General features: G+C 54.0%; 1 long non-coding RNA gene across 1 annotated transcript; it reads left to right on the top strand.

Moving 5' to 3' along the window:
• The first annotated feature begins 11,066 nt into the window (after nucleotides 1-11,066).
• Nucleotides 11,067-12,562, top strand: LOC120869969. Its single transcript, XR_005722685.1, has 2 exons — nucleotides 11,067-11,554; nucleotides 12,172-12,562. It is a non-coding gene; the product is annotated as an uncharacterized LOC120869969 (long non-coding RNA).
• The last annotated feature ends 921 nt before the right edge of the window (nucleotides 12,563-13,483 follow it).

Genomic DNA, 13,483 nt, shown 5'->3' with positions numbered 1-13,483 from the left:
CAGGGGTGGGGGGTTTCACGCAGGGGTGGAGGGGGTTCATGCAGGGGTAGGGGTTTCACACAGGGGTGGGGGGTTTCACGCAGGGGTGGAGGGGGTTCACGCAGGGGTAAGGGTTTCACACAGGGGTGGGGGTTTCACGCAGGGGTGGAGGGGGTTCACGCAGGAGTGGAGGGATTTCACGCAGGGGTGGGGGGGTTCACACAGGGGTGCAGGGGGTTCACGCAGGGGTGGAGGGGGGCTCACCTATGGGCTGGCTCCCTGGGGGGTGGTTCCTGGTCTCCCCCTGCTTTGTCACAGGGGGAGAGAAAGCCAAAGGACTATAGGATTTCTCCACCATGGGTCCCAGCTGAGCCTGAATTATTCAAACACACTGGATCAATTATTCAGGACGATGAATTGGCGTGTGCGGTGTGGGTTTGCTAGTAAACAAGAGGACTGAGCCGCACTGGGCAGGAGACAGACGCCCCACCAGCCCCTCGCTGATGGCATCTGTGTCTTGCCCTGACTTCAGGGCTCTTGCTGGAGAGAGCAGTGACCCCACAGATGCCCCCCGGACAGATCCAGGAGTGGCGGGAATGGCTGGACCTTGTCCCCCGGGCCTGGCTCCCAAGGCCAGATTGTATTTGATCTCAGATTGGCCGTAGGTCTGCCAGGATGTCTTGTGAGTTTGCTTTCTCCATCGTTTGTTGTGAAATGTCTTCGTAGTAGTTGTGAAACAGATCTTGGGTGCAAGTCCTCGTCCTAGCCTGGAGGGCGTGAGACTGAAAATACCTGGGGCCCAGGCCCCAGACGAATGTGGACCCTTCAGCTGACGAGGTGGCGGGGTTTTTCTGAACCACCCCAGGGATGTCTGGAGCCTCCCGCCCTGCCCCTGTGCCTGTTCAGGCCCCCAGGCACCCACAAATTCTCCTCTGATTCTGTGTCCTCTCCAGCTTAATGTGTCCAGAGCAGCCGTCCCTCTCCTCACGCAAACCTGCCCGTTCCCAGTGATCTCCAGCCAGGAATGTGGGGACTGTTCTTGGCCCTCTGTCCCCTCCACCATCAGGCCATCGTGAAACCCTGTCTCCAGATTACCTCTCACCTCTGTCCTCACTGCCTCCTGCCACCCGCTGCCTGCCAGTCCCTGCCAGGCCACGGGATCCCAGGGTCTGAGCTCAGCCTCAGTCAGGTACCTGTGCCCACAAACTGGCTCGTAGCAGGCGTATCAGCCACGTCCCTCCAATCTTGGCAAGAATACATCACAAGGCCAAGGACAGAGGGTGGGAGCGGGTACCAGGTCCATCCTGGCCTCAACATCTCCTTAAAGGAACGGATTTTCCTTGGCTGGGGATCTGTGGATTATTGTATGTGATTCAAATTGAGTTTTTTACCTAAGCTTGTCTGAGTGCTTCCAAACTTGCTTCTCTTTTGATCTGAGTGGCTGGCTACCTGGGGCTTTGGCCCTCCAGGGGTCCAGGGGAGCCGCAAAAGGGAAGCTACTCGGGGGTATGTTTTCAGAACTATGTGGGTGAAAGGAGAGACCTCCTCTGAAGGATGGATTAGCCCACCTGGGGTCATCGAGTCACCCCCATCTGCACCCCACAGGGGCGTGTTTATGCCCCGGGTCTCCTGGGAGAGCTGGGGGGAAGCATGTCCAAATAGGGGACTTCTGCCCCGGTCATGCTCCCAACTCACAGGGACAGACACGGACACTCCCGTGGACACTCAGCACCTGGACATCAGAGGGTTTGTGTGTGTGTTTGCGGTTTTTCCTGCTTTGTTTTGTTTTAGTTCAGAAAAATATTCCGACAGTGGAGGGGAGCTCTCCCTGCAGCAGGAGAACCGGGTTGGGTGGGACTCGTCTAACCCCCGGGGGTCTGCAGGCCGTCCTGCGGTTCCTGGCAGGACAGTCCCTGCTGACAGCAGGCGCTGGGCTCCGTCCCTTCCTGGAGAGCCTGGCATCCCGCTGAGAACGGTGGCCAGGAGCGCAGGCCTCTCAGAGCAGCCCCCGGTCCCGCTGTTGGTCTTCGGACCCAAGCTCCCTGGGGACCCCCTGGGCCACCTTATTGGCATACCAGAAACCCTCTCCTCGATAAAGGAAATTCCAAAGAGCTGGAAACTCTGCCAGGACCTGGGGCAGACTGTGTACAGTCCTCACCGTTGTTCACTGTTGGTGTTGCGCTTCCCATGACTGCAAGCGACGATTTATGCAATTCCGTGTTTACCGTTCGTCTGTCCCACTGGACCGTCAGCTCCGTGCAGACTGGGGTCTGGTTGCTCCTGTTCAGATGTGTCCTCCAAGCTCGATGTCCTGGCCCCAGAGCTGCTCACATGATGGTTACACAGAGCTTGAGCGGCGGGGAACGAGGCCAGAGAGGCACTTGGGGGCCCGACTGCAGGCCTCCCGTGCCCCATGGCCTGCAGTCTGCAGCCTTTCTCACCTTTTATTTCAGAAACCACCGGCAAAATGGAGCCAGAAGTTGTAAAGTCCCCAGGGTCCAGCTTCATGAAGCCCCTTTGCAACACAGTCCTTGGAAGCCTGGGGGCAGCGGTGGGAGATTCCTGTGACCCAGGGCTTCACTGCAGGGCGGGGTGTGACTGAGCTCTAAGTCAGGGAAAAGGGCCCAAAATACAGAAGGGGGTGAGATTCGTCTCTCTCATGTTTAACAGCCTGAGAAGTGATAATAAAAGGCGAGAAGAAGGGGAGGAGCAGGAGATGGAGGAGACGTGGGGCCCGCGTGGGGAGTCGGGGACCAGCCCTGGTGCCTGCTGAGCATCTCTCCTCTGCAGTTGTGGGGAGAGACCGTGGGGAGGGAGCCAGTTCCTCCAAGGGGAGCTGATGAAGGCTCAGGTCACAGGCTTCAGCATCCCCTGCTGACAGCCAGGGCAAGTATGGAAATACATCAAAAAATATAAATATACAAGAAACATGTTGATGTCTACTGATGAAAATAGCAGAGCAGCAGAGCCAGATGACATCGTGCTGTGAGATGGCCTGCTGGTCAGTGCAGACAGGTCCATGCAGTCCTCTTTCCAGAGCAGACCGGAGGGCCTTTACACAGGCAGACAAAGGTCTCCGGCCTTCACTCTATCTGCTCGACTAAGCTGAGCCTGCTCTTCAGATCCATTGTACTTTTATTGCAAACAAGAACAGAAGCGTTTAGCACAAATGAAAGTGAAATTCACTTGGTCATGTCTGACTCTTTGCAACCCCATGGATTGTAACTATACAGTCCATGGAATTCTCCAGGCCAGAATACTGGAGTGGGTAGCCTTATCCCTTCTCCAGAGGATCTTCCCTACCCAGGGATCAAACCCAGGTCTCCCGCATTGCTGGCAAATTCTTTACCAGCTGAGCCACAAGAAAGGTTTAGCACAATGATCAAACACAAACATTTCTATGTTGTCAAATAAAAATATAGTGTTCAAGTTTTTTAAGCCCATAAACTTAGAGGCACGTTTTAAAGAAAATAAGCTATAAAAAGAAAGTCCTACCACCTTGAAAAAGGCCAGGTCGGGGGTTAGGAGAGCAGAAAAGGAGGAGATAGAAGGAGAAAATCACATTTCTTCCAGGGAGCTGGAGCCAGTGACTTGGGGGAGCTCCCCCAGGCGGGGCGAGGCTGGAGAACCAAGGCCTTGAGCAAACACTGAATGGCGGTCGTTACTAACGTCTAGATGGTCATCTAGGCTTTTCAAGGTAATGGTTTGTATTTTAAAAGATTATTTCCAATCTTTTAAAATCTCACTCTAAGTGGATTCTCTATGTTTCCTTCTGGAAGCCATTACTCTGCACTTGGGTGGCTGGCAGAATCTTAATCATACCTGGAAGGAGCTGCCAGTCTTGTTCAGATATGATACCAAGTCCAAACTAAATGTATGCCCACCTTAGCTTCCCTCAGAGAATCCTAGCAAAGTCCTGGCGCGCCATCCACAGAAAGAGGGCTGTGGGGGGTGGTTGAGTGGGAAGAGGCGAGCTTAACTGCCTGCAGTTACAGTGACGTCCGTGGAGAAGTTAAGTGTACAGATTCTCTTTCCTTTCTTTCTACATTTCTCTCTCTTTTGTGTTGATGCGCTTCCCTTACATCAAGCACTTATTTTTGCTGCATGTTTGGTTCTTAGGTTCTGTATTTTATCCTCCTAAATATCTAAGAAGGATATTATACGTTTGAAAAAAATAAAGTAAGATACCGACCTTGGTAAATTTCACAGGAGGATGTGAGTTTGTGAACACCCTGCCGGAGCCCTTACAGGACCTTGGAAGCAGGCAATGTAAGTCAGAGGCGTGAGGCTTTAGCACCACAGCAAACCCACCGTCCACAGGCAGGGTCCAGGCACAGAGAGAACCCTTCTGGGAAATGCCTGTGATCTGGGCCAAGTTTCTGGTTTCACACCCATGGTGACTATCACCCAGAGAAGGGGTCACGTCCAGTCTGTCTTTATCCCCACCAAGAAGTCTAAGTGAGGGAGGGCGGGAACCACACGCCAAGAACGTCTCTTGTCCCCAAACAACCTCCTCCTCGCTGCTTTCTGGACAAAGTCCCCCAGTCACTCGTGAAGTCATGCCCTCGTTACACAGAAATCTGCTGAGTGTTTGCTCTGAGCCAGGCATCCTGCCAGGAGGGCATCCAGTCTGTGGCCTGTTCTGTGGCTTCGGGCTTAAAGCTCTGCTTGCTGTTCTCTGTGCCCCAATACTGCTCCTGTGCGATGGGCTGTCTCACGGGCAGAAGGGCAGGGTCCTGGATGCCACTCAGCCCCCCAGGGCAGGCGGCCCGGGGCTCTGGCCACGAGACATGGATGCAAGTCCCGGCTCTGGCCTAGCGAGGTGCATCCCTTGGGCAGTTAGCCTCCCTGAGCTCTGTGTGTTCATCTGTATGTGTTTGTCTCAGTCGTGTCCGACTCTTTGCAACCTCGTGGCCTACGTCCCGCCAGACTCCTCTGTCCATGCAGTGCCCCGGGCAAGATTACTGGTGTGGGTTGCCATTTCATACTCCATTTATCTGTAAAGCCCAGCACGTAGTACTGAAGAACTCCTTAAAACCCAGGTAGATTTAAGTTCGGGAGGGAAAAACATTGGCAAGTTGCTAATAAGCAAAACACGTCATGTTTTCGGCCGCTGACAGATGACTGTTGGTGGCCATTGGGTGTTTCCTCCCTGAATCGGTGGCTGAAGTCCTTTCGGGGGCCCAGGTCCAGGTAGAGGACTCTGAAGAATAATTAAAGCTTTTTGTGATCTCAGGTCTGTGTCAACACACGGAGTCCAGATGAAAGGGGAGTTTGCCTCAGACTTGTTGGAGGGGCACAGATTTGGTGAAAAAGATCTGAGAGGTGGGTAGACTATGTAACACTGTGGGGGTCCAGGGGGTCTTAAGAAAAGTGTGAAGCTTGACATTTACCATGAAGGACGGAAGAGGACTCAAAGTGGGATGTCCAAAGCCCCTGAGGCCCTTACCTGTGGAGCTTAGACATCTGCGTGTGGCTGAGAACGGCCCCTTCCCAGGGGCAGGGGGAGGGCAGGGGCAGAGGGGAGAGGTCGGGGGTCGGGGCGATCGTCACGAGGAAATGCGTGAAATCTGGAGGCACAAAGTAATGAATTAAAATGAATTAAACTCATGATTGGGAACTGAAATTGGCAGCGAGAACTCACAAAAATTGTGCCATCTCCACGCGAGGAACAGTGTGTAAATGAGACTCTGTATCAGATGTGCGGTGTGTGTGTGTGCGTGAAGACTGAGAGGACCCGCTGGGCTGCGGCACTCTGATTTGAACTTGGTTTGGGGATTTGGCCCAGGAGAAAGCCCCCGGGGACAAGCAGAGACCCTCGCACTGGAATCCGCAGATCACGCTTGCTGTATCCCCTGCTCGCCCGCAGACTCATGCTTCGCTCTCCTTTTTAATGTCGTTTGCTTCTTTGACTGCACTGGGCCTCAGTTGCTGTGCACGGGCCCTTCCCTGCAGCCTGAAGGCTTCTCTCTAGTTCCGGCACGTGCGCCCAGCAGTTGCTGTGCTTGGACTCAACTGCCCCATGGTCTGTGGGATCTAGTTCCCTGACCAGGGATCGAACCCTTGTCCCCTGCATTGGAAGGCAGATTCTTAACCACTGGACACCAGGGAAGCCCCCCTGGGCCCACGTGTTTCTGTGTCTGACTCTGTGAATTGCTGCCAGCCCTTCACGAGCACAGGCTTGGAAATCTCATCTTTCGCTCAGTGTGCTCAATGCCTTAGTAAATGCTGAATGAGACACCGTTCATGTCATAACCGCTTCAAGAACAGACAGGAGTATGAGAGCTGCTTAAACACTTAAGGACCTGTGTCCCTTGGTTAAGATGGGAGTGTAGCACCTCTGTATGCATTTTACAAGTTGGCATTTGCCCAGTTGGACTGTGGTCACGGGTCCACCCTCTGGGCCGCTTTTCCAGGAGGAGCTGGAGAAGGATCCATCTTCAGCATTCAGGTTTCTGACAGAAGGCGTGTTATTGTTGTTTAGTGACTAAGTCGTGTCTGACTCTGCAACCCCTTGGACTGCAGCCCGCCAGGCTCCTCTGTCTGTGGGATTCTCCAGGCAAGAACACTGCAGTGGGCTGCCGTTCTCTTCTCCAGAGGATCTTGCTGATCCAGGGACAGAATCTGCGTCTCCTGCATGGGCGAGCAGATGCTTTACCGCTGAGCTGCGAGGGGAGCCCAAGTATCACCCTTCTGAATTCTGCGTCATTCAATCGTCACTCAGGCTATGGGCTAAATAATACACAGAACTTTTTTTGACCGGAAAGATCACATGCATTTTAGACCTCTGCAAGATCTGTACATGTTCGATTACTAGAGACGGGCAAGTGTTTTTAGATCTCTCACGGGAGAGGGCGCCCTCCAGGTCTCCTGCCCTACAAACTAGTCAGGCGCAGACAGGGCGGCCTGCGTGGAGGGAGGGAGAGATGCCCCTGGAGGACGGCGGGGCTCTCCCTTCCTCCAAGGAAAAGTTCTCCAGGCCCTCCCTCCGTCCCTGCAGCCTTGGACTCAAGGCCCAGCAATGGCACGTCAGCTGGAGGCGCCCCGGGAAGCCTCCCTGCGTGTGTGCTGATGGAGAAGTCAAGACCAGCAAATGCAGGGATGGAAACCCTCACCCACACGGCCTCGCATGAGATGAGGCCTCCCCAACAAGCACTGAACTGATTTTCTCTGCCAAGGGATAAGATCAACATGCCTCACGGTTTGCAACTGTTTCTTGGGGAGTCTTAAGGGGCTGACCACAGTCGCAGACGGTGCACTGTGATAGGGAAGAAACCCGAGGAAGGGCTTCTGTGTGCACCCCCTGGGCTCCGGCCAGGGGGTGCCAGGATGCCAGGGTGCTTGTGTGTGGGGGGGCGGGCAGTCCATGGAGTGACCTGCCTGTGTGCAGAGTCCACAGCTGGTGTGTGAGGCGTTAAAGCTAACCTCCGTGTGCCCATGCGGAAAAGCTAATGTCACTTCCCCGCCTCTGCCAGACTGACAATTTGTTGTGAATTCAGACGAGGCAGAGGAGAGGCACCCCAGGGAAGGAGTGAGGGGCCCTGTGCCCGCCACGTGGTCCTCCCCCCCTGGCTGGCCCTGCCCCCAGCCCAGCCACCCCTTCCTAACAACCAAGACGAGCAAAGTGTTTTACCAACACATTCCTTCATTCTCACTTGAGTTCTGTGCTTGCCCCCATGTCACCAGGAGGAAAATGGGGCCCAGAGAAATGGATGGATTCCCTGCCGGGGGCTACTGCCTGAAGGTCTTGAGCTAGGCGCCCAGTCATGAGCTTTGCAACTTCAGTGGTTTCTTGGCCCAGAGAGCCATTTCCTATACGATGGAAATAGGAAGGCTCTAGAGATACAGATTTACTAGAAGGAATGACAAAAATATTGAATCTCATATCTGGTTGCCTTTAAGAAACTGCTAAACATGTTAAACAGAAGTCTAAAAACAGAAGTAGATCTTAGGGTATTTAGGTTGGAGTCACACTCATTCCTTTGGATCTGTAAGCTTCCTTTGAGATGCAGTGGTGTTCCCAGGTGGTCCTAGTGGTAAAGACTCCACTTGCCGATGCAGGAGACACAGGAGACGCGGGTTCTATCCCTGGGTAGGGAAGATCCCCTGGAGAAGGGAATGGCAACCCAACACAGTACTCTTGCCTGGGGAAACCCATGGACAGAGGAGCCTGGCGGGCTGTAGTCCGTGGGGTCGCAAAGAGTCAGACACGACTGAGCGTCTGAGCGCAGCTCAGAGATGGAGTATCAAGAACCCTTGCATTCAATGATTGTCTGACTTGAAAGCATCCACCTCTATTTTCGGAACATGATCCAGGGTCAAGGTTCCTTCCACATGTCACTGATATGACCAAATATACACGGGTTTTTTTGTTTAAGATTTTTTTTTTTTGACCATTTTCAAAACCTTCATTGAATTTGTCACAATATTGCTTCTGTGTTATGTTTTGGTTTTTTGGCCTAGCGGCGAGTGGGATCTTAGCTTCCTGACCAGGATTTGAACCTGTACCCCTGCCTTGGAAGCATGGCGTCTTAACCACTGGACTGCCAGGAAAGTCCCTATATGTGGTTTTAAACTCCCATCTTCTCCTAGCTTCAGGCTCCCAAGAGTGCATATTTTACTACTGGGAAATCAATACACACCTACCAGAGAATGCAGCAGGTGAGGGTTTTGAGGTGCGAAATGTGTGCTTGGCCAACCCATTTAATTAACTGCTTAGTAGAAAAGAAAAGCGCAGGCCCGGTGGTGGCCTGGGGCGTGAGGAAGGAGGAGATGAAACCCTGCCTGTGGCAAGGATGCCCTCGGAGACCCTGGGTGTCTTCTCCAGCGCCCGCCTGCAGATACCCGCACTCGAGGGCCTGCGAGGACCCAGCCACCCCTGTGGGGGGGATGCCCTGCGACCCTGGGCTTCACTTGGAGCTGCGAGCATTTCAGACTACTCCCCGAGTGACTGGCCAGGGGTCCGCCAAGCTCAGGGAGCGAGGATCTACTTTGCCGCCCTCTTAACGTTATGTCGCAGAAGGACCTGGCCCAGAGCCGTCAACGGAGAAGGTCGGCCAGATGAAGACCGCAAGGCACGTGGTCCCCCTTAGGCTTCGGTCACCACTCAGTGTGGCGGTAACTCAGAAGAGGCTCCTTTCTTCCAACCTCAAATCTGCTGACCTCCCCTAAGACACCAACCTGTAATTAACGCCTCATGGAAGTCTCACTGGGAGCTGGAAAATTCCAGGTGGTTGAAAACGAGCCACCATATCTCCTTTCCCCCAAGGGAAAGTGAATAATTGAGCACCTGCCTGCCCCGGGAGCCCCGCTCTGCACCACGGAACCAGCGTGTGGCTGCCAAGCGTCCCTCTCGGATATCGGAGGTTCTAACTCAGTGGAAAGGAGGGTCTATGTTCTGGGGCCGTCCCAGCACCTGTCATGCCGCCTGGCCGTGCTGGACAGAACGGCCCTCTGAGGCTCAGGGTGCCTCATCCCGCTGCCCTGGACGCACGTGGCGGGAGCAGGGAGGGTTCCTTGCCCAGGGCAGTCCATCACGGCCATGGCCGTGTCAGAGCCGGACAGAGCCCAGGCCCACCCAGCCCACCTTGGCTGTCTGGGCCCTGGGCCTGGGCGACTGGGGCGGAGGGGTCGTGCCCCTTCCTAGAGGTGTTTGGCAGCCAGCAAGTGCGGTTTGGTTGGTTTGCACGTGACAGGCTCACTGGCAGGTGGGTGGTTTACTGTCTCTAGGCACCGCTGACCCTGGGAGGGGTGGTCCCTCCAGGGTTATCAAGGTCTCAGAAAGCAAAACATCACATAGAGGATTAAAAGACACGATTAGTAAGAGTCAGCTGCTGCTTTGTCTGCCCAGGGCTTTCTTCCCTTGATGAGGGTCTTCCCGTCTCTGTCTTATGATGTGTCTTCTCAGATAATTGTCCTCATGGTTTCAGTCATTGGCTGAGGGGCCTGACCTTAGGTGGCAAGGTCGGTTCTCAGGATCTTCTAGCAGAGCTGCGGACCCACTCTTAGGGGGCAGCAGAGCAGCATGGGTCTACAGGTGGAGAGATCAGAGATGTGCAGAGAAGCAGAGAGGAGGGGAAGGAGAGAGCCTGGGGCCTGTGAACCCTGAACCAGGCGTCCCTGAAGCCGACCCCATCTCTGTCCTCCGTCACAGAGTCAGTCACTTGCTCTTTCACCTAAAATAGTCTGAATTGTATTTTCTTCATTTGAATTTTGTATTTTTAAAAGAGAAACTATATGTGTTTTAATTTATTCTTGGAACGTTTCTTGCTTCCTTTCTAGTGATGCTTATACCCCCCAAGCAGTTCCCCTCGTATAAGCTGGCATTTCGCTGATCTAATAACTGATAGGTTATGTGTTTTTCTGAGGCACCCAGACATAAATGAAGAGTAAACGTTCAAAGCAAAGGATAAAACGGGCAGATTTTGTTGGACGCAGTCATCCCTATTTTAAGAGTGTTTTAACATAGCGGTGGGGGCTCGTCAGATACGACTACATGCTTGACAAGATGTTGGTGTGACAGGGCACGTTTGCTGAGGTCCTCGGCCATCAAAGTAGTTTCAAGAAAGTGACGTTGCCGGCAATTAGGCAGATCATCTTCTGGCAAATGCCACTGTCGGGGAGCCCTCGGAGGGAGAAGGGCTCATGGGAGACAGTGTGTGCTGTCTGCTGAGGAGGCTGGAAACTGAGACGCAGGGGGCCTGGGGGCGGAACATGAGGACTCTGGCAGCGCTTGAACAGGGCAGGCTGGCTGTCCAGTCTTCCAGTTCAAAGTCCGAGGCCACAGGCTGGCCCTCCCCACGCGGCCAGGCCCCACCTTCTCACCCACTTAACGTTTATCTTGCTTCTAATCTCACTTGCTTAACTTTTGATGCCTCCTTCGCAAGTTGACACGTTCAGGATTTTTAAAAATATACACATTGTAGGCACTATTGGCCCATGGCCCTCTTTCACAAAGGAACTTAAGCTCCAAATAAAAGGCAGGAGACTGCCCCGCGCCCCGGCCTCTTTGCAAAGAGGAGAACCTTGTATATCTTCCCTGTGATTCTAACCTGGAGGGGAGGGGAGGGCGGGTACCATCGCTCAGCATAAACTGAGCTCTGTGTTCACTATTGACTTTAAAGGCACCAAAGTTGAAAATCCTTCTCCAAATATTTCTGAGCTGAAAGAACAGCGGCATCGCCAAACCAAACCTCATTCTTTTCCTTATTCTTTTCCTTCTTCTGAATGCCTGACGTCTTCCTGTGGCTTTTTTTCTAACCCCTGACCAAACCCGTCCTTGGAACACAGGTGTTCCTATTTACCCTTCTCAACCCGCTTCCTGGAACCCTTCTGGGGAAAAGACAAATATTTAGAAAACGGCCAAGCAAATAAGGATCTCCTTTGATTTCCATGTGTGTGGGTCCAACTTGTGCCCAAAACTCTGCCTCTAGGCAGAAGTAGCCCTTTTTATTAACTATTTATTCGTTCCTCTACTCAGCCACTCTTTCAACGAACATATTTATCAAGTGTAGTTACCTGTGAACAGGGCATGGCCTCTGCATTCCTGACGCTTTTGTCTGTATCCCCCTGAAACGTGAGTTCTAATCGCGGAGATGGCTGGGAACACGTAGAGTGGGGTACTGGTTTGCTGACTGTGTCTGGTCACCTCTGCTCATGTGAGGCTGTGAGAACATCCTCTCCAGGGGGAGCAGACCTCAGGGAGGCCCGCTGGTGACAGGCGGTTCACGCCCACCGGCTTGTGCGGTCTCTCAACAAGCCTCTGGGGTGATGGGGCCTGGCAGGTCCTGTTTCCTCACGAGGACACTGGACTGATGGGGGCTAAGTCACCATGCAAGATTGCTTGGGTAGGGATCGGACCCCTCGTCTGCGCTTACCTTGTGACAGCATCTACGCTTACCTTGTGACTGCATCTCCGCTGTTTAGGAAAAACAACAGCAACACCGTCTCTAGGTTTGGCAGCTGTGACCCCACCTTCTCTGGTGTTTTCCTCTGGTTTCTTTCTGGCCTGGGAGGCTGCTCCAAGCTCCTCGGGGGCTTGCCCTCGGCCTTCAGCTCAGTTTGTATGTTTTATTGGGGGAACGACTGCAATGCACACACTCCAAGAGCGCACGGCGGAAAGGTGGGCTTATTCCCCCTTAATGTTTCTAAATTTGCCAAATGCATAAACAAGGGCATCGTTCTGTTTTGCAGAATTTCCAGGCAGAATAGAATCTAACCCATGCTCCAGGCTCCGGACATCGCATGCACAGGGGGCCAGCGTTAGTACACGCCGGAAACGCCCACGTTCCAAGAAAAAAGACACTGGCTTTTGCAGCGAAAGGCCTAAGTGAATGTGACATCAGGGGAGAGGAGTCTTTGGCCAGGCATGGGCGGCATGGCCAGCGGAGGACGTGACCATCAGAGGCCCACGTCCGAGGTCGCGGAGAGATTCCCGCATCTCCAGCAAAGGGTCGTCATGCCATGGCCCACGTTCTCTTTCGGGTTTAGCTACGTAAGTGTTTGGTCTCCCTTCCTTCAGAGAAGGGCCTGGGTTTTTGTTTTGTTTTGTAACATATTTCTATAAACTCTGCAGTAGCCAGAATCGTGTTGTGTATTTTCAGTGACTTCTCTGACCACCCACTCATCTCTTTTGCAAAATATCCCCTAGATCCTCACCAGCCACCCCTTCGGGCACTTGGCGGGGTTTCTCGGATAGCAGGGCGCCCAGGATCCCGCCACGCAGCCCTGGGGTAGAGGTGGCCTCTCATGTCGGATGGTGGGAAGTACCCCAGTTCCCTGACAGCCAGCCTCAGATGGGCTGGATCTGGTGTACCGGGTGCGTTCTGGTGTTTCTCCCTGACGACTGGCCCCAGGGACCCCTCAGCTCCCAGGACTTGTCTCCAGCCCCCGAAGGTCCCTTCTTCACTTAGGCCAGCACAGTGATGGGCTGGCCGAAAGACGGGCATTCTTCATGAGAAGCCACCTTCTCCCCCGCTGGGCTGGCAGCTACGTTTCCGGGGAGGCGGGGGGCCACTTCCTCTCCAGGGCCAGGTACGGGGGGACTTTGTACAGACTAGAGGGACAGGCAGAAAGGGTCGGCCTCCCGGTGTCCCCAGGGCTACCACCGTTCCCAGTCCTCCTTTTCTGTCCGGTTTTGCGGAAGACTGCAGGGGAGGGACGGGAGGGAGCGTGGAGGCTGGCCTCTGTTGTGGGGCTGCAGGTACGGCGCAGGATGGCCAGGTTGTTCTGAATTTTAGGGAAACAGCAAAAGCATTTTAGCATGAGTGCATCCCTGGTACCACCTGCATTCTTGTTTGCTGAGCCTGGCAACCCTGTGTGAGCACCCTAGGCTTCCTGCACCTCTCATCAGGGGGACCACTCCCCTCGCACAGCTTCCAGCAGTGACCCCGCCCCTCCCCAGAGTCTGGGGGCCTGCAGTCAGCCTGGCTCAGCTCCGTCTGCACCTTAAACAAATCTGAGAGCAGCCCAGCCTGGCTGGTTTTCCCTGGGGGTGATTTCAGAG

This window comes from Oryx dammah, unplaced genomic scaffold (assembly GCF_014754425.2).
Source record: "Oryx dammah isolate SB20612 unplaced genomic scaffold, SCBI_Odam_1.1 HiC_scaffold_11, whole genome shotgun sequence".
Taxonomy (NCBI): domain Eukaryota; kingdom Metazoa; phylum Chordata; class Mammalia; order Artiodactyla; family Bovidae; genus Oryx; species Oryx dammah.
The sequence above is the reverse complement of the archived record's forward strand: the minus strand, read 5'-3'. Positions and strand labels throughout refer to the sequence as shown.